Source organism: Lonchura striata, chromosome 4 (genome assembly GCF_050655825.1).
Source record: "Lonchura striata isolate lonStrDom1 chromosome 4, ASM5065582v1, whole genome shotgun sequence".
Classification (NCBI taxonomy): domain Eukaryota; kingdom Metazoa; phylum Chordata; class Aves; order Passeriformes; family Estrildidae; genus Lonchura; species Lonchura striata.
Window position 1 is genome coordinate 74,643,029 of NC_140706.1, and position 24,060 is coordinate 74,667,088.

The 24,060-nt window shown below is 36.4% G+C and overlaps 1 long non-coding RNA gene across 2 annotated transcripts in view; it reads left to right on the forward strand.

Moving 5' to 3' along the window:
- Positions 1-1,207: 1,207 nt before the first annotated feature.
- Positions 1,208-24,060, forward strand: part of LOC146767732 (uncharacterized) — a 67,564-nt gene continuing 44,711 nt past the window's right edge. For both annotated transcript variants that reach the window (XR_014955008.1, XR_014955009.1), the window contains exon 1: positions 1,208-1,577. This is a non-coding gene — a long non-coding RNA (uncharacterized LOC146767732). The remainder of the gene's footprint in view (positions 1,578-24,060) is intronic.

Genomic DNA, 24,060 nt, shown 5'->3' on the forward strand with positions numbered 1-24,060 from the left:
TACCTTTGTGTTTATGAATGCATTAATGCAAAGAGCTTAAATTACAACTAATGCAACTTAATGTATTATTATTTTATCAGGTTAGTTCCACAGAAAAATGTGTGTTTCTTCTGCTTAAGCCTGTAGCAGTTACAAAGCAAGATGGAACTTTAAAAATTAAACTGAAGGAGATTTACATGTCTAAATTAATTCCCATTCAATTATACTTTTAGTTTGCACAGATTGAAGTTTTAGATTTTATTCAAGATCATTACTGCAAAATAAAAACCAAACAAATACAAATAGTGAAATATTGACAGCATAAACTTGCAGGGTTCTTGGAGCACTCATGGCTTTTATTATTAATTTATTTCCTTGGAAGACATGAGATGTTGATAGTAATAAATTTGTATTACCTTAGATCATTTGAGGCAATTTTTTCTTTGTTCTAATTGAATTAATTTTATGAGTGACAGTTTTATTAATTAAAGAATTCTTTAGCTATTTAGTTTTAGTCTTTCAAAGTCATCATTAGCTTAGGTTAGAAATTACAGCCACAATGTGGGACAACATGGACTAATGACTACAATAGAACTTGCAGATCTGGAAAAATGCATTAATAAAACTTCAGCTTATTCCTTCTAGCAAAGATATATATTTTTAATCCTTTATTGATTTGATTAAAGTATGGCTAAATTTCCATACAGTGGATTTTTTTTATCTTGAGGAAATAAAGGTAATTAAATTGGAAAATTAACATAGGAAACGAGATTCACTTAAGTGGGTTGTTCTGAGGTGAGTTTTCTGTGTGTCGTGAAGTTTCAAGTGAGGTGGCAAAGCAAGCAGGGGATCTCCCTGACTTTCACTCCTGGGTCTTGTGAGGGATACTGTATAGCTGCTGATTTTGTTGATATCCTGGTGTTTGGCCTTTGGCTCATTCTTGTATGTTGCTATTGATATTGCCAATATTCAATAAATGTACTTATGAAGATTTTAATGATATGTAAATTTAGAGAGTGAATCAGGATCAGCACATGGATGCATTCCAGACTTAGTGGAACCTACAAAAGAGATAGTTTTACCATTTTTACTATTTCTTCTGCAGGAGCCCTGTAAAGAAATAGCAGACATAAGAATAAAAAATAAAAAGGGAATTGTAGGCAGACAGTTTGTGGCCGTTGGGGCGGGGCTGCAGCTGAGCCTTACCCTTAATTGGGCACACCTGTGAGAACAGGTGAGCATCATTAAGGGCAATCAGCGCCCAGGGGCACTGCCCAATCAAAAAGGGCACAGGGGGCTCACAGGTGCCGTGCATCAGCATCAGGGTAAAAGCTGGGCTGAGGGACAAGAGGAGCAGAGGCTTGCAGCCTTCTGAGTGCCATGCTGGTGCTCTGCGTGGGGTTTCTGGAATTCCGTGGTGGCACTGCGTGGGGTTTCTGGAATTCCGTGGTGGCACTGCGTGGGGTTTCTGGAATTCCGTGGTGGCACTGTGTGTGTTGTGGCCATCTCAAGTGTGACGTGTGCTGCCTCTGACCAGCTGGGAATTCTGGGCAGCCAAATCACCCATTCCACCCCTGGCTGCTGCTGGTACCAGACACGTAAGTCAGAAGTGACTTCCTTTGTTTCTGGGGTCGTTTGTGGGGAAGAGGAGTGCAGAAGGGCTCCTGTTTCTAAAACTGTTATTTTCTAATAGTTAAAGTGATATATAGTTCAAAACACTGCTTTGGACTTGCCTTTTAGGCATGCATGTATCTCCTGATCATTGGATTTTTTTAATTGCTGTGTATTTCTGTGAAAGTAATTCAGATTCTGCATTTTGTGATGAGTGCTTTTCACCAAGCTGTGTGTTTCTATTCTGCTCATTCTATCCTAAGTGCACAAGTGGCTTTCTTTACCATGTCCACATGACGGTCTCAATTGTGGAATAGAGTTTTGGGGGTTTTATTTTCCCATTCAGATTAGGTAAATAAGATAAAAGGAAGGAATGTCATAACTGCCCTGTAGATTTTCTTTGCCCAAGGCAGATATATCCATTTTATGGTTTAGTGAGAGACATGGTAATTTTCATGTGGCTTGTAATCTAGATGGTTTTATCTGGGCTTGAGGACATCTGTTGGACTTTGTCAGCCGTGTGCCACAGTTACTTGCTGTTTGATTGCTGTCAGCTGTTTTAAGATAGAGATATTGCTCAGATCTCTGCCTGACCCTTGCTGTAGGCACAGTTTGTGGTAACTGGGAGTGGCTGATGGGCTGCAGCTGTGAGAGCAGGTGAGCAGCATTGAGGGCAGTCAGTGCCCAGGGACACTGCCCAACCAAAAAGGGCACAGGGGGCTCACAGGTGCCGTGCATCAGCATCAGGGGTAAAAACTGGGCTGAAGGACAAGAGGAGTGGAAGCTTGCAGCCTTCTGGAGTGGAGTGGTGTTACTCTGTGTGGGTTGAAGCCTTCTGGAATTCTATGGTGACACTCTCTGTGTGTTGTGCCCATCTCAGCTGCAGCAATGGGTGAGCTGTGCTCTCAACAATTCTGAGCTGCATTGGCAGATCCAAGGCTGAGTTAAATGTTTTTGGGGGGAGCAGACCCTGATGAATGCCTAAAGGTGTGTTGGTAAAGAATGTGTTGTTACAGCTAGAACGTGTCTAAATATTTCTGCTGAGTCTATATTTATTTATATGCTGTACATAGAACTGTGGGTACAGCTCATCTGTTGTAGGATAAGTGTAAAAACTGAAGAAGTCAGCTATGTTATATGTGTTCTCTGTGGTTTTAATTGATGTTTTTGTGCACACCATGCAGATAATTACATCATACATCTCTAGACAGGGACAAGCCCATTTACACTCATTTCTGCAGACATTTGTCTGTCTATTAAGTTCTGAGAATTACTTATAAACCCAGAAAATAAGCAAATTCATTCCATTCATAATTTTGATCTGAAATTTCTTTGCTGAGTTTGCTAAGGTAGGATCACAACTCTGTCTCATGGTGTAGAGTTAAGATCAGAAGAAAACCAACAATCTGCTCAAGATCCCATAGCCAGTTGGTCATGTAAAGCTGTGTTGTGGCCCCTTTAATCAAAGCAGAATATGAAGCTATAAAAGACTATTAAAATGTCTGGAGAAGAGGCTCAAGTCCAGAAAATGGAACTTGTAAGCTTGATTTAGGCTGTGCCTAGGATTGTAAAAACACTAGTGCTTTCTTATTCTGGCATATGTCAAGAAATGAATTGGTGTGTTTCTCTAAACCTTTCTGCTTTCAGTTAGTGATTTCTTGTTCATTTGCCTTAGAACTTGTTTGGTTTCAGAGAAGTTTATTAAAATATTAGATTACGTGGAAAATGAGCATTGAGGAAGGTTTTCATGATTTTGCTCTACTTTTCATTTTCAGAAGTATTTGAAATACTTTTTGAGCAAATAGACTTGTAGTTTAAAATGGTTTTGGTCGTGGGTAATGCTTAAAAGGGTACAGCATTTCCATGATGGATAATCATAAAATTTTATCTTTTAATATTGTGGGTAAGAGCAACAGGAAAAAAAATTAAGTTTTAGTAGTTAACAGAAGGCAACAGATATCATTAGAGATAAGTGAAACTATTCAAATCAGGCTTTGAAATTTCATCTAAATGTGCTATTCTAATATTTATAGAATGTTTTTCTTAATAGATGCAGATATTTTTCCTTTTGAATTGTATATGAACTTTATCTGTTAAACAACAATGTTATTTAGACAAAAACTAGAAAAAATATCCAGATGTGATGCCAATAACCTGGGAGCTGGGAAACTGATGCTGAGAATTTGGGCTTTTTACCGGTGTTTGAGAGATTCAATATTGTCTGGGACCATTAGCTGATGGAGGAAAGGTTTTTGTCAATAAAAATTGAATAGTAAAAAGTTCAAATGCAAAAAAAGAGAAAAGATTGTTCTAAATCTTTTAGAGGGAAGTCTGTGATGTTCCAGGTTTCTCCTGGAAATCTTGCCACGCGTCTGCCTCTAGGACATTCAGTTCTAATTCAAAAATAGCCATGAGGAATATGCCATTGCATTTGAAAGGTTAAATTATTAAATAATAGTGTATGTAGCCCATGAGTGTACTATATGCAAAATTGAAAGTATTTTGGTATGACATCTGGTCTATTTTCTCATTTGTCATTAGACAATGTACTTATAGGGACCTTTGACATCTCTCATTTTTTTTGCCCTCTGCAGCTGAAGAGGCGAAAAAGCATTCTTTGTTGCCTTAAACACCTTAGAGCAAAAAGTGCAAAATCTAAAAGCTTTTTGACTGAAGATAAAAAATTTTGGAAATTGACTGTGAAACTTGTTTAGAAGTAAAACTTGTTTAAAAAGTACAAAGCGAGAAAACCCTGGTTTCCTGGTATACATAAAAGGCCAGGCTATGAAAGTTGTTTATATATTTTCCTCACTTTGAAAGTAATGGGAATTAGATGGCTAAGTGCCTTTTGAAGTCTGACCCAAACACCCTGGGTGAAAATTTGTCAGAATCTCAAGAAATGCTGCTTATTTTCCCCCTTTCAGCTCTGTGACTTCAGAGTGGCTGAACTGAGGTCAACAATTAAAGTGCTTCGAGTTGTGTGTGGAGGAGTGTGTTTGTCTTGAGAAAACAACACTGTAAATTTAAATTTTGCTCTCTTTCTTTTCAAAGGACTCATCATCAAAGAGTCTCTCAATGACTCAAAAACTCTAAGGAGCTCAGACTTGTCTCTCTGTAGACAAGTAGGCAGAAATACTTGGATTTAAAAATCTTAGGCAGGGGGTATGTTTGTTTACATGTATGCACTGGGTCAGTGCTTAAATTGCAGCAAAGTTCATTATATGGACTTCTGTGTGAAGAGTGATTCATTCTTCTGCAGAACAAAATAAGGACAAAACATCTGCAAAATGAATTCCACAGTTCCTTATTGGAAAATATTCTAAAGTAATACATTACACTTTAAAGATTTTTTTTCTCCCCTGTTTCTATGGGTGGAGACTACTTGAAGTTGGTATTTTTATTGAAGTATATCCCGTATTTGGTATATATTTAATTATTTCTGTCCATATGCTTGTGTATTACTCAAGCTCTTCTTAGGAGGGACTTTGTCAGTATTTCAAGATATATTTCTCAGCCAATAAAAACCAATATCCTAACAGTTTTTTTTTTTTCTAATAAAGATCCTTTACTATTTGTCCCTCACTATATATTTATTATAGGCATTCTTTTGACCTTGGAAAGAAATAAGTTTTTCATACTGAATAAAGAAGTAATTCTATAAAGAACTGAGCAAGTAATTCAGCTGAATACTGCGTCTAAAAATCCATTATATATTTACTTGCCTTGACTGTATGAAGCATTGTTATTTTTTGTTGTTATCATGGTTATTGCACTATTTTCATTTCTTTGTTACATTCTTCATCAGCTCCAGCAGCAGTTATGTATGCCCCAGAGAACATAGATGATCTGAGCTTTATGTCAGCACAATCTCCATTATGTTTTTGTTCCTTGTGCTGTACAGAGTTTAAAACATGCTAGGCTGCTGTGCAGGAAACTTGAGCAGACTGTCTCATTTGGACAGCAACTTGATTTTATAAAGTCTTTACTCCTCCAATTTTCATGTTCTGAATTGTTTTGTCTAGGTGACCACTTACTGCTGTTGTTTTTGGTTACATACCATCTTGAATGGAAGTTCTGCATCATTTTCTTTCTTCTAAATGTGGATTTCTGAGGCTCTTGGCTCATCTCTTGTTTCACAGACCATAATCACCTAATCTATTTAATTGAAATTTCCTCTGAAACTACATTTGATGCAATGTCAAGTGACTCTTGTAGAAGTAGAGCATGTCCATTTTATGTTGTCTTTTCTTGCATGCAATGGCAGTAGTTCAAACACACTTCATTGATGTGGACAGCTAATTGTTTGCATTCTAGTCCCACTGAGGCAGGAGAGTGCTTGGCTTAGCACATGAGAAAGTGAGGACCATGAGGAATCTAACCTAGCTGCTGAAATAAGATGGTTCAGAAAATTGCAATATCCAAGAAAGAATTCCCTGGCCCAGGCTCACCTCTAGTGTTACACTGTTGTTTAGCAAAATCATGGACTCCTATCTTTATTTGTTTATTAAATTAATGCATCTGTAGAACAGAGTAGAGTATTTCTACTTGAAGGGACAGAAATTATCATCCAGTTCAACTGCCCATCCATTTCAGGGCTGCACAGAAATTGAAACATGTTGTTGAGGGCATATTGTCCAAGTGCTTCTTGAACATCAACAGGCTTGGGGATCAACCTCCTCTCTGGGGCTCCTCTTCCAGTGCCTCATTGCCCCCTTACTAAAGGAATGCTTCCAATATCCTGTCCAACCTTCCCCTGGCACAGCTTGGACTCTTTCCTTGTGTCCTATCAGTGAAGAGCTCAATATTTCCCTCTCCATGCTCCCTTCTTAGGAAGGAATGAGGTCTCCTCTCAGAATTTGTCTCCAGACTAGAGAAACCTACTCAGCTGTTCCCCATAGGGAATTCCTTCCAGCCCTTTCACCTGATTGTTGTCCTCTTCTGGACTGTAGACTTGTTTGTTTGGGTTTTTTTGGAGAATACGGTTTAGTTTTTTGGGGGGGAATGACAAAACTAAGAAGCTTTAGCATTTCTGGTTTGGTTTTGTTTTAATCAAGTAATAACTTGACAGAAGACTTACCGAATAAAACCAACCCAGTAATGCTGAAGCTCATACCCATTGTTTACTGCTGGGATCACACCTGTTTGTGCTTGATGGTATTGAGGAGATTGCCCAAGTTTAATTCAGTTTGCATGTTTATTTATAAGCATATGATAGCTTCAACATCCCCAAGTCTCTCAATTCTTTTCTCTCTGAAAGCCCAACATGAGCAATTTATGTCAAAATGTGATGTACACTGCACCATTATTTGACTGAAATAATCTAGTCTAATTAAATATACTGGAAGATAAAGAACAGAAATTTTGTCTATATAACAGTGGCTTTAGAGGGTGAGAAAAATTTTCTTGTAGCCCACAGCACAAGCAGTTTTCAAAACCATAGGTTGTCACAATGTTCTGTAGCTGTTAGGAGCTAAAGTAACAAACCTATCATAATATGACAATATCTTTAAATCCACATCCCAAAAAAAAAAACCCAAACAAAAAAAAAACTTCACCTCCAACCCTAAAAGTTGAGCCAACCCTATATAATTTGTTCAGTTAACTTCATTGAATTTCTCTGGTAGACTTCTCTTGAGTTTTGTTACAGAAGTGAGTGAGCTGATGTACTTAAGCCTGTTAAAATATGGATGGGAGCAATTTCATTCCATTAACATTTAAGCAGTGCATTGGAAGTACAGTTGTACCTTACAGGATGGTGTAAGTTCTGGAATGAGAGACTAGCTGAATTATAAAATAAATTTGGTGGCAAATGGTCCCTGAAAGGTATTCATTTGACCACATCTTTTTTTAAAGGATTCCTACACTGCTTAGCAAAGCCAGTAAAGTTATTTTTTAGCCATCAGAGAACAGGAAAGACAGAAGTCTGATAAGCAACCTCTGCTATGCTGCGTGCCAGGCTACAAAATAGCTGTTTAATAGGTAAGCAGATCTTTCCCACTTAATTATAGAATAAATAGGGGTGTGGATATGGTGGAGGTGGAAAAAGCTGATGAAATTGTTTTGGAAGGGAGAAAAGAAGGAATTGTGCTGTGTCTGAGTTGTACCACAGCATCTGTTAGTAAAACCATTTGTTTCAAGTAAGCTGTGAGATTTTTGGTTAGGAGCTGTGTTGTAAATGCTTAAGAAAAAAATGTTTTCTGTAGGAAGAGATTTGTCTTTGAAAAGGATGCACAGAGCTACAAGTAATTTAGTTTAGCTGTTTATAATCAAGGAAATGGAAGGAGGACCAGAGACTACATAAATTCCCTGAAAGTCTTCTCTGAGAGGGACTTAAGAAAATGTACTGATGAGTACTATGGAAAATTCCCAAGTGTAAATTTGCATATTTTTTTCCTTGGGCACTGCACTTCTGTATTCATAAAGCAGAATGCAGTAAGAACTGCATTCCATGCTTAAGGAATTCCTTTCTCTTCAGTGCAAGTCAGCATTGAAAGAGCGACAACATTCAACCACCAACATTATTTTCCTTTCTCTCTGTAGGTCAACTTATTATTTGTGGAAAGTGTGGTTAGTGTGTATTGAAAAATGCTGTTTGTCTCTAAACATTAGTAAGAAAATAGGAAAGCAGCTCTCAAGAGTCAGCAGGATCCAGGAATGCATGAAATAATGCATAACTTAGATTTTATTTTCCTCTAGTAACAAATTGACATTGCTTTCTCTGTCAGGAACAAATAATGTGCAGGATCTGGCCCTTGTTCAGGAAAGCCACTTATTAAAACTTGATGTACTGAATTATTTCTCTGCCCCTCTCCTTCATGTAATGCTTCTAAAATATTTGAATGGTGTATTTTTTTATTGTCAAAATTATAAACTAGATGCTGAAGCAATCAAAGGTTGAAGTGTGCTGTTGAACATGCATGTATTAGACCTGCAGGGGTGGGTAGAACTTTCATATACAGATACAGTGGTTGAATTTAATTCACAGTGTGTAAATGGACTGTTGAGAAGATTTTGATGTTGCACCCTGATGTCCTGTAATGCATTCATACTGTGATGCTCATTTGTTGTGCCTTAGTCCTGTTGTATCCCTGAGCATTTTTTCAGTGGCCTTTATGCACAGATGAAGAAAAGCAGGGCATGTTAAATAAATACAGTGGGAGTTTTTCAAATGACTAAGAAATAAATTAAGTAATCAGCATTTCACCTGCGGTACAAAAATGGATGTCATTAGAAACACTACAGGGTAGGTGTGCAGCATATAAAGACCCTGAGTAGCTGCAATCTTTGATAATGATGAGAGGTGCATGTTTAATTCCCTGGGTGCCTTACTGAGAATTAGTTAGCAGCTGTATGGGACTTAAGATCAGCTAAAGCTGTCTGCAGCTCCGAGTTTTCATTTCCTAAAGTTGTGCATACTTTTTTCTTCTGGCTTACAGATCTGCAGGCACTCTGCTCTGATATTATACATGCAAATTGAGTCTTACTGGAACTTTCTGTTTCAGTCTGAGCTGATGAGAAAAGCCCATGATAACCATATGTTACACTGGCTCTGTAAAGGGAGCACTGGGATATTCTGCACTTTCTGTAGTTGTCACTGGATATGGAACTTTTTCCTGAACTGCGTATTTAGGCACCCGTGGAGAACTGGGTTTACAGTCCTGTGCTTCCTGAGATGCAGTGATTTTAATCTGAAAACAAAAGAAAAAACTTTAAGACAAAAAACAATATTCTATACAACTGCGAGGGGACAAAAAAGTCTCACTAGCTGGAAATGCATCATGAAGTTAGTTTTTTCCAGCTTTCATGAAAAATCAACATGTGGATTTGTCTCCTGTCATTTTCCTTGCCCTTTTTGAATGAAGGATAATAGATTCTCTGGGATTTTTTTTTTTTTTTTCAGCATTTATGTTAAAGACTAGGGTAGGTAGCTTCAAATAGCTTCAATAGTGTTTACTTGCTACCTCTGTTCCTGAGAGAGCATTCCCTGTGGCTCTCTCTTGGAACCTGTGACAAGCTTTCCCTGTTCCCTGACAATTCTGGATGTTTTCCTGTTCCAGTAGTTAGTTTGAAATGTACTATGACTATTTTCAGACAAACAGTGGCTTGCTGATTTTCTGTTTCAAAATCTTGCTATGTGGTTAGCATTTTTTATTTTATCTCATTTTTCTTAGCAACAGTTGGTACTTTGTGAAAATGAGGAAAAAGTTGCCAGTCTTTATCAAGCTGGGACTAAAATTACACAGATTGTACACAAGGGTAGGAGCTATTTGTCTTTTATTTCTTTCTTTGTAGTTCCTGCTCAACATTGTAGCTGATCTAAGACTTCTTAAAAGTTTTAAATGCCTTCTTGAATATACTGCCTAAGGTTTTCTTAGATATTAAATTGTAAGAGCAAAATAGTTTCTTTTTTTTTTTACACTGTGCTTAAAAATCATACAAAAAAAGTTATATGTTGAAATTATATTTTCAAAAATATTTCCAGAACTCATAAAAATGTTAAGGACTGTAGCAGTTATGGAAGAATTATTAGTTGGTATTAGGGTTGGACTTGATGACCTTGGAGGATTTTTCTGACCTTAGTGGTTCTGTGATATTTTGTATATGTTTAAACTATGGAATAGTTAAACCTAAAAAAGGGGTTGGGGAGGTGGGGAGAGATGAAGCTGAAGAGATGGATTATATGAATTTTGTAGCATAAATAAGATGTGGTCTATTTAATGGAGTAAATGTGTAGTGAGAATCAGAACTCGAGATGACCTTGCCTGTCGAGGAGACACCATTTTAATTGCAGAAACAATGTTTTCTTTGCAATTTTTTGCAGAGAAGCAGAATTTTTTTCAGTCACATGGTATTTCTGATGCGTTTTGGTCATAGGAACTTGTTTTGAGCATATTTGACAGTCTGTTCATGTCAAAGCAAAATCACATTGAAACAAGCAGATGGATTTTGTGCCCAAATGAGAGATGCTGTGTTGCTTGGCTATCCAGTAAAATGTGATAAATGTTCTTCCCTCTTCCATACACATCAAGATCAACCCACCACACAAATCCATAAGATCCCAGTCTTCATTAGAGCTCCCAGGATTGCTTCTGTGTTGCTGTTTGGAAGTAGGGCTTAGTAAGGCTTCTCTGTAAAGATATTTTCTTCCCTGGTTTGCAGACAGATGATGTTTCTGTCAATTGGACATGCATAGCTTTGCTGCCTGGCTTAACTTTCACCTTTAAAAATATTAGCTTGGAATAGCAGCAGCCTGGATTTTGAAGAGTATGGGGGCAAGTATTTCAATAATTTGGATAGGGCTGAGAGAACGAAAGCACAAGGAGGAGACAGGCGGGTGTAGTGGGACTTCTTATGCTTAAAACAGATGTGTAACAGCATCTTGTTCTTCAGGTGTTCAGTTTGATGTCATCTCTTCTTTCAGTTACTACATGCTCTTTCTCAGTTTTGTGTTTAAGAGGCATTGCATTTCCTACTTTGTGTAAAAAAAAAAAAAAAAAAAGAAATAGTTCTACAGCATGGCATGTTTCTCTGGGTTTTGGGCTAGGGGGAAGAATAAGGATGCTAGATTTTATTGGTGGGGTTTTTTTGAGTGGTCTTTTTTGTAGTTTTCTCATTTTGATCTCCGGGAGCAAATATGTTGTTTGCAACCATCAGGGGAGGTCAGCCACTTGGGGAAAGGTTTGGCCAAGGTGGGAGGAGATGAGAAAAGCAGCACATTTATTGTGAATTTTTGTCCTGGTGGTCCCTAAGGTGTTTGAGTGTTAACTGAGGAGTTCAGTAAAATGCACTTGAGGAATAACGGGATCCGGGGCTAAAGGCACAAATTTGGCCTCCTGATGAGACCAGAAAGGAAAGACTACTGATCTCATAAAAAATGGGAATTAGGCTTCATTTTTAAGAGGAATCCTGTCAGTTTGCCACCCCTGTTAGAAAGAAAAGTTGTGCCCAGGTAGAGCTATTTTTTAAACCTTTGGATAAAAAGAATGGTGTGATAGGGAGGAGAATACTGTTATAATTTGTGTATGCCATTTGAGAAATCTCAGTGAAATCACTACATAAACTAAATAATTTTTGGAAGCTGAAGATCTGAGTATTTTGATATCAGCCATCCACTGAGTAAAATCTATGGTTGCAAGAGGTTTCTTACACAAGACACAAGATTTCCCCCCCCCCCCCCCCCACACACACACTTTTTCCTTTTTTTCTTCCCCTGTTAGGAATGAACCAGGGCTGGTTGCAACAGCTTATCCATATTACAGACAATTCTACTAACCATGTCTTGCTGATGATTAAGCTTGTTAAAGCAGTTTTTATTTATGTAAATTTATATCCACTAGTTTGATAATATTCCTACACTGAGTGAATATTATTTAGAAAGAGCTGGTTTATCTGGTATGAAAAAATCATCATTTTAGACAAATATTGGTCAAAAATCTTATGTACATTTATTTATAATAATAATATTCAGACTACCTGAACCCTACCAAGCAAAGGCTTTGATTAATTTTTATTGTTAAATATTCATAATAGAAATTTCCTTACTGACTATTATGATGGCTTCTTCAGTGGTTTTTCTGGGTTTTTTTTTATTTCTTATATTCCATACAGGAAAGATTCTGAAGGCAATTTGAACTATGGAAGAGTATGTCTACATAAAGTGGGGGGTTCAATATCTCGTGTGATGTGGCTGCCCGTATTAAAACCCAAGGGGGATGAAAGTGAATAGAAAGAAGGAAAATGTCATTTGGGAAGCATCATTTGCATTTTCAAGATTGCTTATTATGCATTTTGTTTTAATGAGCACACTTTAGTAATTTTGTAGGTGTTTGGCAATTATCAGTAGTGGTGTCATTCCCAGAGCAGTCATAAGTATTTAGATCCCTTTACTGAGCTTAATCAACTTTATATATATATATATATATATATATATATATATATATTCTCCCTATTTTTATTCCTCCAAAGCATATTTTCAGTTGTCAAACTCTTTCTTCTTCAGGGCTGTTAATCAGTTCAGAAGAGTTTACTCTTAATGATTTAATTAAGTCTTTTTATTATAGAATATGGCATTAATTTAATTCCTAATTTAAGATAGTTAAATAACTTTATAGACCCAATTAGGTGAGTCACATTGAATATCTGTTGTTCAAATAAATAACATGGGTCTTTGCATAAATAGCATCTAATCTCTAATTATGTTTTTGTTAGGATTTCCTCTTAAATATTAAATATTTTATATTTTTTAATGTTCGTGTAAGATCTACTTAATATTCTCAAGGGGACTGCCTTCTGGAAAAGTTGCTGATAGACATCGGCTGTGAAGGGTGAATGTACTTAATGCATTGAGTATTACAGATATGAATAACTTGAGTTCAGCACTGGGCTCTAGAAAACACAGGATTAATATTTACTGAACTAAATATTTGAATATATGCATAATTCTGAACATGTGTCTAGACTTCTGTTATGCACATAAATTTGCACATCCTACTACTTTTATGAGTCTAAGACATATATGACTGATTTCTTTAATAAAAAAACTAAAAATATTTTAGGATAATGTAAAGACAGACCTTTCCTTCCCTATGCATTTTTTTTTCTTAAATTACCAAATTTGTTCAGAGAAAGATTAAACCAGGACTCTTCATCCCCTGTGAAGGCAATATGCAATAATGAAAAGCTACAGTGCTTTGGGTACTTCTAATTTCCATTCAGTTTAGTTTTGCCATTTTAAATTTTATTATTATTCCATTGTAATGAAATCCAGTGTTGAAAAGCCAGTTTCTTTATTATCTGTTCCTTTCCTGTAAGTTTGTAAACACGAATCATTGCTGCTCTGTGTTTTCAAACTTATTATGTCACTGTTTCACACACAAAAAAGGAATTACTGGGACGATAAAACACCCATTTCCATAGTAACTGTCTTTTAACATTCCAAACACCATGTCTAGCATTTTCCCTTTCTGTAGTGCCAGTTTGGGTTTTTTCAGATGCTTTCAGGGCTTTATTTTGCAGAAAGGAGAACAGATCTTGGGAGTCAGTGAAGTGCTGGTAGCTGGGGTGTCTGAGCAGATGTGCTCACTGAGTGAATGGGTGTGTAAAGGACCCAAAAATCAAAGCAGGAATGGTGAGCGTGCATGAGGCCCATGCATCATCACAGATAGGGCAGCTCCTTTGGTCCCTCCTTGTGATAATTTACTTAGGCAGAATTTTGGAAGGCATTTCAGGCAGCACCTTTGAGTTTTCAGATGATGGGGTTTATTTTAATTTCTTCTATATAGGCAGGAAGGGTGAGTTTGGAGAAAGAGAAAAAGGATAGAAGCACAAGAGAGGAATTCCATCCTGCACAGATCAGCCTCGATACCCACTGATTAAGCCCAACAGTAAGAGCTTTTGAGAGAGGCTGTATAGTGAAACAATAAATTTTCCATTTTATCACAATATGGAGAAAAAAAAAACTCGTGTAACCTTATGAATTAAATTATATAGCCAAAATTGAAAATTATATGCAATAATAAGAAAAAATACTGCTTTGTTTATTTTCAAAAGAAGAAGAAATAAATTTATGGAAATTGCTTCAATTTTCCAGCTCCACTAGCCTTCACAGAAAATTCTATTAACAAAAGGTGAAACTAAATATATATTTTGTAATAAATGTGTGGCTTTTCAAAAGATTAAGAAATCATTGCAAGAACCTGAAGTTAGACACTGCTTTTTCCTTTTTATTTTCCCACTGAGGCAATTGGGAATAATTTGAATATCCACAACTGCAGCAAGTGAAATATTTTCATGGGCCCGCTCCTATTTAGAAAAGTCTCTTGAGATGTGTACTTGGTATTGGGTTTTTTTTTTGTGGTTACAGTGTTTTGAGAAGTACTTTTTTCATTCCACTGAGCTTTGGTTTCAAAGCACCTTGGGCAATGCCCTTGTCCCACCTATAGTTTCCACTTTAGTTTCACTTGGTCAGCTATTTACTTACAGCTCCAAAAGATGGGTTTGCACAAATATACACAGAATAGGGTAATAAATCAAGCTGCACATTAATCTACCTGGCTTCCTGTATTATCCTGAGTGACCTCTGGTCCGTACATTGCATTTCTGCCTGCCACACCTTTCTTCATAGCTGGAAAGTACCAATGTCTAAATTCCATTAGAGCTTGACTCTGTTCTCACATTCACATTTTTAATTATATTTCTTGAAGTCACAAACCAAATGCATTACCATTCAGGTGGGATAATAGATGGATTAACTTGTTGCAGGAAATGTTTCCTGGTACTTTTAAAATAATCCAAATTGTTTGGAATTATTTGGTTTGGAATATTGTATCTCCAGAAGAACCTTTAATATTTAGCTGAAGTTTCTTGAATCATCAGCTGGAAAGCATGAGTGATACACCCTGGATTGTAATATCAGTAAAATCTGATTAACATTAGAAAACCCTAACTGCACAAACTTACATTTAGTAATTACAATATTAATACAGAAGAAAATGCAACGTTGGCATCACATTTGTGTAAACTACTTTGCCTTTCTGGCATCATGTCTATTTAATTAATATGTCAGAATAATTTAGGCCCTTACAAGAATAGAGATGCCTTTAACTAACGACCATCAAAAAGTAATTGAAATGGATTAAATTTCTTTATATCAGTGTGCATCTTTATACTTCACTTATTTTATTTCTCCTTTCCCTGTGATTACTTGTAGGTGCTTAAGCAATTTGAGTATAAAGAAATCAGCAGAAATAGGCCAATACATATTTAATTTTGACCTATAGCCTCCTTCATGGAATTTAAATCTCTTATGCTTTCAAATTAATGGTAATTTATCTGAATGAAGAATCATGTTAAATATGCCAGCAGTGCAGTTCTGACTAATCAAAGGAAAGCAGTAATTTTGCAAAACTAAGGTTCCTGATTGTGCACCTTTATTTTTCTGGGAGTGAAGATGTTTGTGCTCAGACACTTAGGCATTCCTCTGCTTACATAATGTCTCTGACTGAACATGCATTGAAAGCAGCTGGGTGACCAGTGCCTATCCATCCCCCTTTAACTCATCTTTTCTATTTTTCTTTTAGACAATAATTTGCTCTGAAAAGGATGTGAAGATAAGTTTGATGCATGTGAAGCTTTGACAATAAATCAAGCTTCAGAGACACATTCATTAAAAAAGAATGGCAAGTCTGCCATAATAAAAATCAAGTGTCTCAAGTGTCTAGAATGGAAACATCTACGGATGTCCATTCCTAGAATACCTGGCCACCTTCGGAACACCCCCAGAAAATTTTGCCAATCCTTTTTCATAAGGTTGCAGCTCAAGATGGACTAGAAAGGCCACAATATTTCATTCCTTTATAGTCTCTTAGTTTATAATGCCTTTGCCTGAACTCGGGCTTGAAGTCTCTGAGGCAAAGGCTCTACTTTTTTTTCAAGAAATGTCTGTGACTAGAGCTCCTGATGGTTAAATACTCCCAACAAAGCCTTGAAATGCTGTTATTCTAGAATTTAAAGTAGTTCGGCGGTTGAACTAATTTACTTTAATATTTGTTGCAGACTAATAGCATATTCTTCTCAACCAATCAGCCAGTCAAGACTAACCACTTGGGTAATTTACGTTTTGATATAGGAAATTCATTGGAAGTTACGTTTTTATTCAGCAGATGAGCAATCTTCTGATGGCTGCAATATTCATTCTGTAACATGAGACACATAGAAAGTTTTTAAAAAGTACAGAAGAAACTGCTATGATGGTTTCATAACAATTGGGGCTTTTATCTCAGTCTGAAACTTTAAAAGTATTCTAACTAAGGAAGCAGCGCTTTCACTGCAAGACTGTAAATGCAAAATAATATTAATAGTTTGTTATTCTGTGTACTTTGTTAAATAGACTTTCACTTGGCATTTATTTTCTAGTGCAACATAATAGATTATTATGATGTCTTGTTTTTTTCCTGATTCTTGTAAGCACTTACTGTGGTTTAAAATAATTAATTCAGTAAAAGCTCCACAGAGCAAAGTGTGTAGCAGCAATACAAATTATTTAATTCAATGTGATCTGGAATGCTATCCTGCTCTGATTAAAATACTTTTTAATACTAATTAATTTTTTACTAAAAATCTAAATTGTCATTTAGTTGGCTTGATTAAATAACAATTTTATAATGATTCTCCTCTGTAGCTAGTGATTGACTTTTCTGTGTATCATTGATCAATAACAGTGAAGTCAATGATATTACTTACGTATATATGAGAAAGAGAAAACCTATTTCATTTTGGTTTACTTCCATATATGTGAACGTGAGATTTTGAGCTTGAAAAATCTTTTCTTTTGTAAAAAAAACCCAACAGGTAGAAGATATCTTTTAATATCACTAAGGAATAAAATAAAGTGCTTCATTTAGTTTCTCATCAACCCTTTAAACTCTTTTCATAGAAACCAATGCAGATTCAGAGAGATTGGGTCATGCATATGATTATGTGCTGGGTGACATGGTAGGAGGTGGAAAGAAAATGAAATTACAAAAAACAAAAATGAAGTATTAGAAAGAAAAAGATCTTGGATGACAGCTTTAGGGTGGCACCTCTTTGCCAGGAGGCTAATCCAGTGAATTCTTCCATTCTGACCAGTAGAGTCCCAGTTAGCAAGTTGTACAAAATCTGTGTATTGTTTGTTTGGAGTTATTTTTCTTTGTCTTTTTTCCCTCTTTATCCTTCCTTGACCTTTGCAGCATAATATAAAGGTCATCTGATGTCTTGAACTAATGGGTGTACTGGGTTAGATATTTGTCTGACTGTGTGCTTCCAGCACTCCTGCTAGCCTTCCCTTTTCCCAAGGCATGGCAGAGAACTATTCAAATTATCACTTTGTTACACGCATGGTGAATTCTTCCTCCACAGCCCAGGCAGGGTGACATGGTATTCCCTTGACAAACTTGTGAGTGTGCTTTGGCTGAGCTATGTTGATGTGCATCTAATTTTCAGCTCACAGCAGTTTACTGTCCTTGGGCTGATGTATTCAGGACAAGTCAGACTCCAGAAAAATCCAAAGTGCGGTCAATTAAAGCAGTCACCTAAAAAACTGAACAGCAATAAATAAAATAGAAATTACACTGACTTTTCTGGTACTTGATAGCGTTTCTTTATATATGTTTTTAAGACTTTGTCTGTTTTGAGTCATATAGACAAATAGCATGATGCTACTATGGGTCTCTAGAATGAAAATATGAATAATCAGTACAATAGCTTTTTTTTAGTAACCTCTGCTCATATTTCACTTGCAATATCACTCCATAGGTTTTGTGTTTAATAAAAATGCTGTGCAGCTGAGTATGGCACATGAAAGGATAATGATACGTATGCAACACTTCAGCAGCAGTAAAGAAAAGCAAAATATGTATTTTCTTTGTAATCCTAATAGAGCACTTTTTTTTTAACTAAGCATCAGGGAGCATGTATTCACAATGTGTATTACAGAAGTTGCATTTCTCATTAATTATTTTGTAACCGAGTTTCTTTCAACATCTGACATAAAAGTGAAGGGCTTTTTGGTTTTGTATTAATTAGTATCTTTGTGATAAGCCATTTTTTTGCTCCAATGGCTGATAAAATAATCAGCATTGGGGTATGTGTACAATTATTCCCTTAGGGTTCACTTCAAAGGCTAAAAATGAGGAATACTTTCATAAACATGAAAAATTGCTCCAGAAATGTATGACATGTTGTTTGATAAACACTTCTGAGGTAAACCTTGTAGTATGCAATATACAAACAAGGTAGATGTCTTTTTAAAATTTTAATTAGATAAAAAATATTGTCTTCAATATGTAACAATGGAAGTTTATTGTAGTCTAAATGTTTTAGAGATTCAGCAAGTTGGCATATTCTATTTATTTTCATAATGCAAATATATGATTTTTAATTTTTTTTCTTCTAAACTCACAGATTTAATGATTGTACAGCACGTTTGGATTCCTACTTACACACAGGGGAGCTTCCCTGCTCCTTGAGATCAAAAAGGAGCCAAATCAGGCATCCTTAGCCAAAGTTCCCTACAGCATCCAATATCAGGAATATTTGTCTGGTAGCATGGCTTTGAATCTGAATATTCATACTTTGAAATTGTGCCTCTGTATTTATGGTTTTGGCAATCAGCCTGAACTCTGCGTACAGATGAACAGGTCTTTAATGCTTGAACAAATGTGACTTGGGATGCTTAGAGATAGATGAGCATTTCTCCTGCTCTTCAGCTTCTAGTACAGAGTAGGTGTTGATAGATGCTACTGGTGCAGCAACGTGTACGTGTTGTAGTTACACTGAAAAATCACATGAGGGATATGTTATTCAGGGAAAGGATTACCTGTAAGCAAATTTTTACCTTCATAGCATTTGTAGAATTCTTTGTCTGGTCATAAGGGAATTTGTGGGGAGAAAAACAGAAACTTGAGATTATCTGCTGCCCCTTAAAAGCCTATTTTATCATGTAGCTAATGGAGACCTCGTGAAGTTGGAAGTAGGTCAGTAAGAAGAGCTACCTGCTTGCAAGGTATTTTCATCTGCCAAATAATGACAAGAATTCACTTGATTTGAAATGCAATTATTTGTAAGAAGAGAAGACAGGATCATATGAGGTGGCTGTTACTGAACACCCCAGTGGAACATAGCACTACTTCTTGGTTACTTTGAATTGTGTATCTGCAATTTGTGTTTCCAAGTTCCTTCTTGCTTCACTACAACCAAGGAGTTTTTGCTTTTTGCTCAAATTATGGCCTCTTGTCCCTTGTGTAATTTCATTTTGTTGAATTTCTATCCATGGGGTATGCTGACAGTTCTTGGTTTGAGCATGGCCTAAAGGAAGAAACAGATTCCTGAGTATATGGCCAAGGCTTGGGTTCCACGTGTCTTCTTTTGTGTTCTTCCTTTATATTCTCCATCAAATAATTTTTCTCATTCGTATCAGACTCGGAGTAAAAATCCAGAAAGTAATTTTTTTCTGTACTACCTGTAGTGATGGTACATTAGTTGAAGTATATCTTATTATAGTGCCTGCAGTATCAGTTGTCACACTCCAGTCTTTCTCATGAGGGTTCTTTTATTTTTGTAGATCTTGGTAGATTCTAATTTTTATTTTCCCAATCAAACTTGATGTCTCCTGTTTTGAAGATGTGACCAAAGTTGCTTAGTGTATGCTGATTGGCATTTTGAATGAAATTTTGCAGATTGTGCTGTTTCATTAGGCTTTTGTCATTGCTTTCTACTCTTGCCATGTAATGTCTGAGGACCACTGATTCCTGTTGCTCTTGTTGGTATTACATGTACCAGTCTCTGATGTAGGTTTTGCTCTAAAGAGTATCTAGACTCAGAGATAGGTTTTTTCCCAAATAATGCTAAAAGTTACTTTGGTGTTGGCATTTATAACAAATTACAGGTATGTGGCATGCACTGGTGACAGAGGCTATAGATGACAGAATTTGGGACTGATAGGTTGTCATGTTCTTTGAACCTAGGTCAGTGAATATGTGAGGTACCTGAGTATTTCCTTTTGCAGTCTAATTGCTGAGTTCACTCACCCTGATAATCTTTTTAACACTACTGAACTGTGCTGTACAGTAGAGTTCTTTGTCTGCCTGAGACCTTTTTGTTATTCTTGAGAGCGAGTTCCTCAGTGCGTACAATCATATGGTATTTGCACTTTATATAATATCTCAGTTTGAATGCATAACTGTTCTAGTCTGTCTCCTCCTAATTTTTTCTACCATGACATATCCTGTGATAAACTCTGCTCATATTGTGACTTTTTTATCAGTTTAACAAGCTTTTAATTTCTGAAGTTTTTTATAAATCTGTTTTACTACTTAGAGAAAGATATATATATATCTGACATTTTAAGATTTATAGCAGTATTTTTCATTTAATTTCTCTCCTTCTGTGAGGAGCATAGGGGAATCTGTGAGTCTTCTTAAGGCTTTTTTCCTCAACTCTTTTTCAGAAGGTTACATGGCTGTTCCTTATCAGTGCTGGCCTTGAGGCAGCTGAATTCTTAGTAAGTGATCGGACAGGGAATGCAGTTTGCCTTTTCAGTTTATTGATAAAGCTATTACACAGAATAGGTACTAAGATAGATCCATGAGGAACCTGATTTCTGGCCTTGGAACAAATCATTAATCACTACTCATTGCTGACTTCACTGGGAACCTTTTGTGAATGTCTTCACATTTATCAGGGAAAAAAATTCAAAATCTGAATAAAAGAAATTACCCCCACATTTGAAAACACTTTGTTGTGGTTTGACACAGAAAAAGATTTTTTCTGGATGGAAGAGGTCAATTTGGATGTTGACCAGTTGAAGGTGGACACAGAGGGGTTAAAGCAGAATTCCCAGGAGAACTCACTCTCCTTGGTTTCGGGAGGGAAAAGCCTTTGGAGGTCAGTCAAAGGGTGGAGGGGCTGGAACCCCCTGCAGATGGAAGGGGGTAAATTCTGGTAGAGAGAATTATGCCAGTTTTTTTTGTAAGGATTATGTAACACTGCTCTTCCCATGGAAGAGTTCTACCTGAAAAGAATTCTCAAACACTTCATTATATAATTTATTCTCCAGTTCAGGTGATGCTGTTAATTTTACTTGCTGGCAGTCATTTTTATAACACTTTATATTGCTATAGCAGACTTCTATAGATCACTTTCATCTGTTTTTGATGCCAAAGCGTTGAAAATGAGTGCCAATAATTTTACATACAAAGTCTGATATGTGCTTCCTCCTTCTCAGGGCTCTAGGGGTTTTTGTTGTTGATGAAAACCCTGAAGATTTTTATATATTCTCCTTTATTTTATTGCTTTTCCTCAGGAATTTGTATTTCTCTCATTCTCCATGTTCTTTCTTTCTCCCATTAATTTTGCTCTCTTTTGCTGTCCTCTTTTATTGTAAATGTTTACATTTTGCTCTTGTTTCACACATAAAGAATTAAACACCCACCTTTATGAGCAACAGCATTGTCCTTTATTCCAGTTAACTCTCTATCTGTATGCCCACCATCCACATTTCTCCCTTTGCATTTAAGCTGAACTCAATCTGTGCTCTGAAGTGCTTTTCCTCTGACTTTATCCTCCACTCTCTTTATTCACTGTTTTCATTTCCTCAGGTTAAGTTTGGCTTAAGTAATCTTTACCTCCTTCCCAGTTAAGGTGGGTCCTCCATGACCTGCAAGTCATTTTCAGCACAACCAACTCTTTTTTTTTTTTATTATTTCTAAGTTCTTTTTGTCCTGATTCCCTCCTATAGCCAAACCTGACAGATCATTTGGAGAACAAGGATATTCCCTTTTTTTAACCTCCCTTCCAGCTTTCTGTGGCAGTCTTGTTCATGCATCTATATTTGCCTTTTAGCTTCTAAACCCCTTTTTCCTATTGAGGTAATTTTATTCATAATCACATATTAGAGAAGATCTATTTTCCTCCTCTTCAAATCCAAAACCCACTTATAAACTGGAAAACACTGCTACAACAGTACAATGGTTTTCTCACTAGATATCAAACACATCACATAATCGTTAATAAAAGGCAATTTCTCTTAAACATTTGTTATTATTAATAAGGTATTTAGAATTACTACTTTGTACTCTGCCATGCTAATATGCTTTAGTATTTCAGATAAGAAAAGCCATTATGAAAAATGCAACAATAATTCTGAGCAAATCCACACTTTTCAGTTTTAAATCTAGACATACTTGTACATTTCCACATAAATTTAACATCTGCTCATTTCACATAAATATCATAACACAACATATGGAATTATACAAATGATGTACAAACATCCTTAGTTTCTTTTTTTGTTTGTGGCTTTACATTTCCTCAAAGTTGCATTACTAAATGTATTTATGAAGTTGATGTTAGAAAATAGTCTCTTCAGCAAAAGGACTATTGCTATGGCCATGTAACAAGTACGCTTTGGCAAAAAGGGAAGAATTCTCTTGCTTTGTATAGCTTTAAGATTTACCAAAAGTAAGATACAAGAGTTGCAAATATGTGTGTTCTGATGTTTTATATGTTCTTCCTTTTCATGGCATTTAATCATCGTGGCTCTCTGACTCATCAGCTCCTCCATTATCCATTTCTGATGTTTTACTGTGTGGTTCTTAATAAAAAGAGGGCAGAAAAAGTAAAATACAGTACTTCTTACTTATTCAGTACATTCAACTGTTTTCTAGTCACAAGTCTCTTGCTTAGAGTTGGATGCTTAATCAGAACCTTTCCCAACCCCAAAACATTTATTCTGAACCTATATGTGCAAAAGTGCCTTAAAATACTTTTATTAACTGACCTGTTTGAGTTCTGCAAATATAATGCCAGAAATCTGTTTTCACATAGCGAGTCTGGTGTCATGGTTCAGAGAGTAACTCTTTTTTGGGGGCATGGAATGGTATACACCTGGAAAGGTATTTGGATTGGACATGGTGTTAACCTCTGAATAGTTCTGCTTTTTGTTTGAGAGTACCTTATTTAGCAAATATTTCAGTCTTCAGGCCTCAGTTTGGGGAAGAATATTACTTATGTTCAGAGGGCATTCTCCAGTGTTTTTCAGAACCTTAAATCTTGTGTAAAAAGCTGTGGTTTCCTGGTGCACTCACATACACCTACCTGCATAGGAAAGGTTGCTGATTCAGCCTTATTTCATATGTCATAGATCAGCAGCAGCCAGAAATGCTGGCTGTAGAAAGAGCAGGATTAAAATATTTGAATGTTGAGTGCTTAGTATCTTAGTTTTCAAGGTCATTGTTGCATACAATTGCCTTCAAATAATTTATAGTTTGCTCATTTGCTCTATATGGAATTTTTTTTTAACCAAAGAAATGTCTTTTGAGAGAACTTTCATCAGCAATGTAGGAAATTATCTGGTGAATATTAATAAGCATGTCTAGTGTCTGATGCTTGAAAGTAAAGTTTAAGTGTTTGATCCTTAGCTGCACTGCAGTCAGCTTCAGCCACTTCTGTAGATATCATGAGTAAAACTGAGAAAAAAAGAAAATACAAGAAAGAGGCTGTTGGAGTTCATTACTTGAAACAAGTGGCTTCACAGGCTGGGAGTGAAGTAGCTTTCTTCTGTTTCTGAATGATTGAAGAGCCAACATGTTTATTCCTTAGAGCACAATAAATGTTCCCCAAGATAAGATGCAACCCTCACCCGAGGGCTTTGACTCCTGGCTTGTGCCAAGCTGGGTGTGCCAGAGTTTTCCTGATGGGAGGAGGGAGAGGCTTCCCTTCCCCTGCAGAGAGCATCCTCCTGCTGACCACACGGAGGAAGGAGGAAATGCAGCTTTTCTCTCAGTTTAGGGGTAGAATTGGAGTGGAAATGCAGCTTTTCTCTCAGTTTAGGGGTAGAATTGGAGTGGAAATGCAGCTTTTCTCTGTTTAGGAGTGGAAATGCAGCTTTTCTCTTGGTTTAGGAATAGAATTGGTGTGGAAATGCAGCTTTTC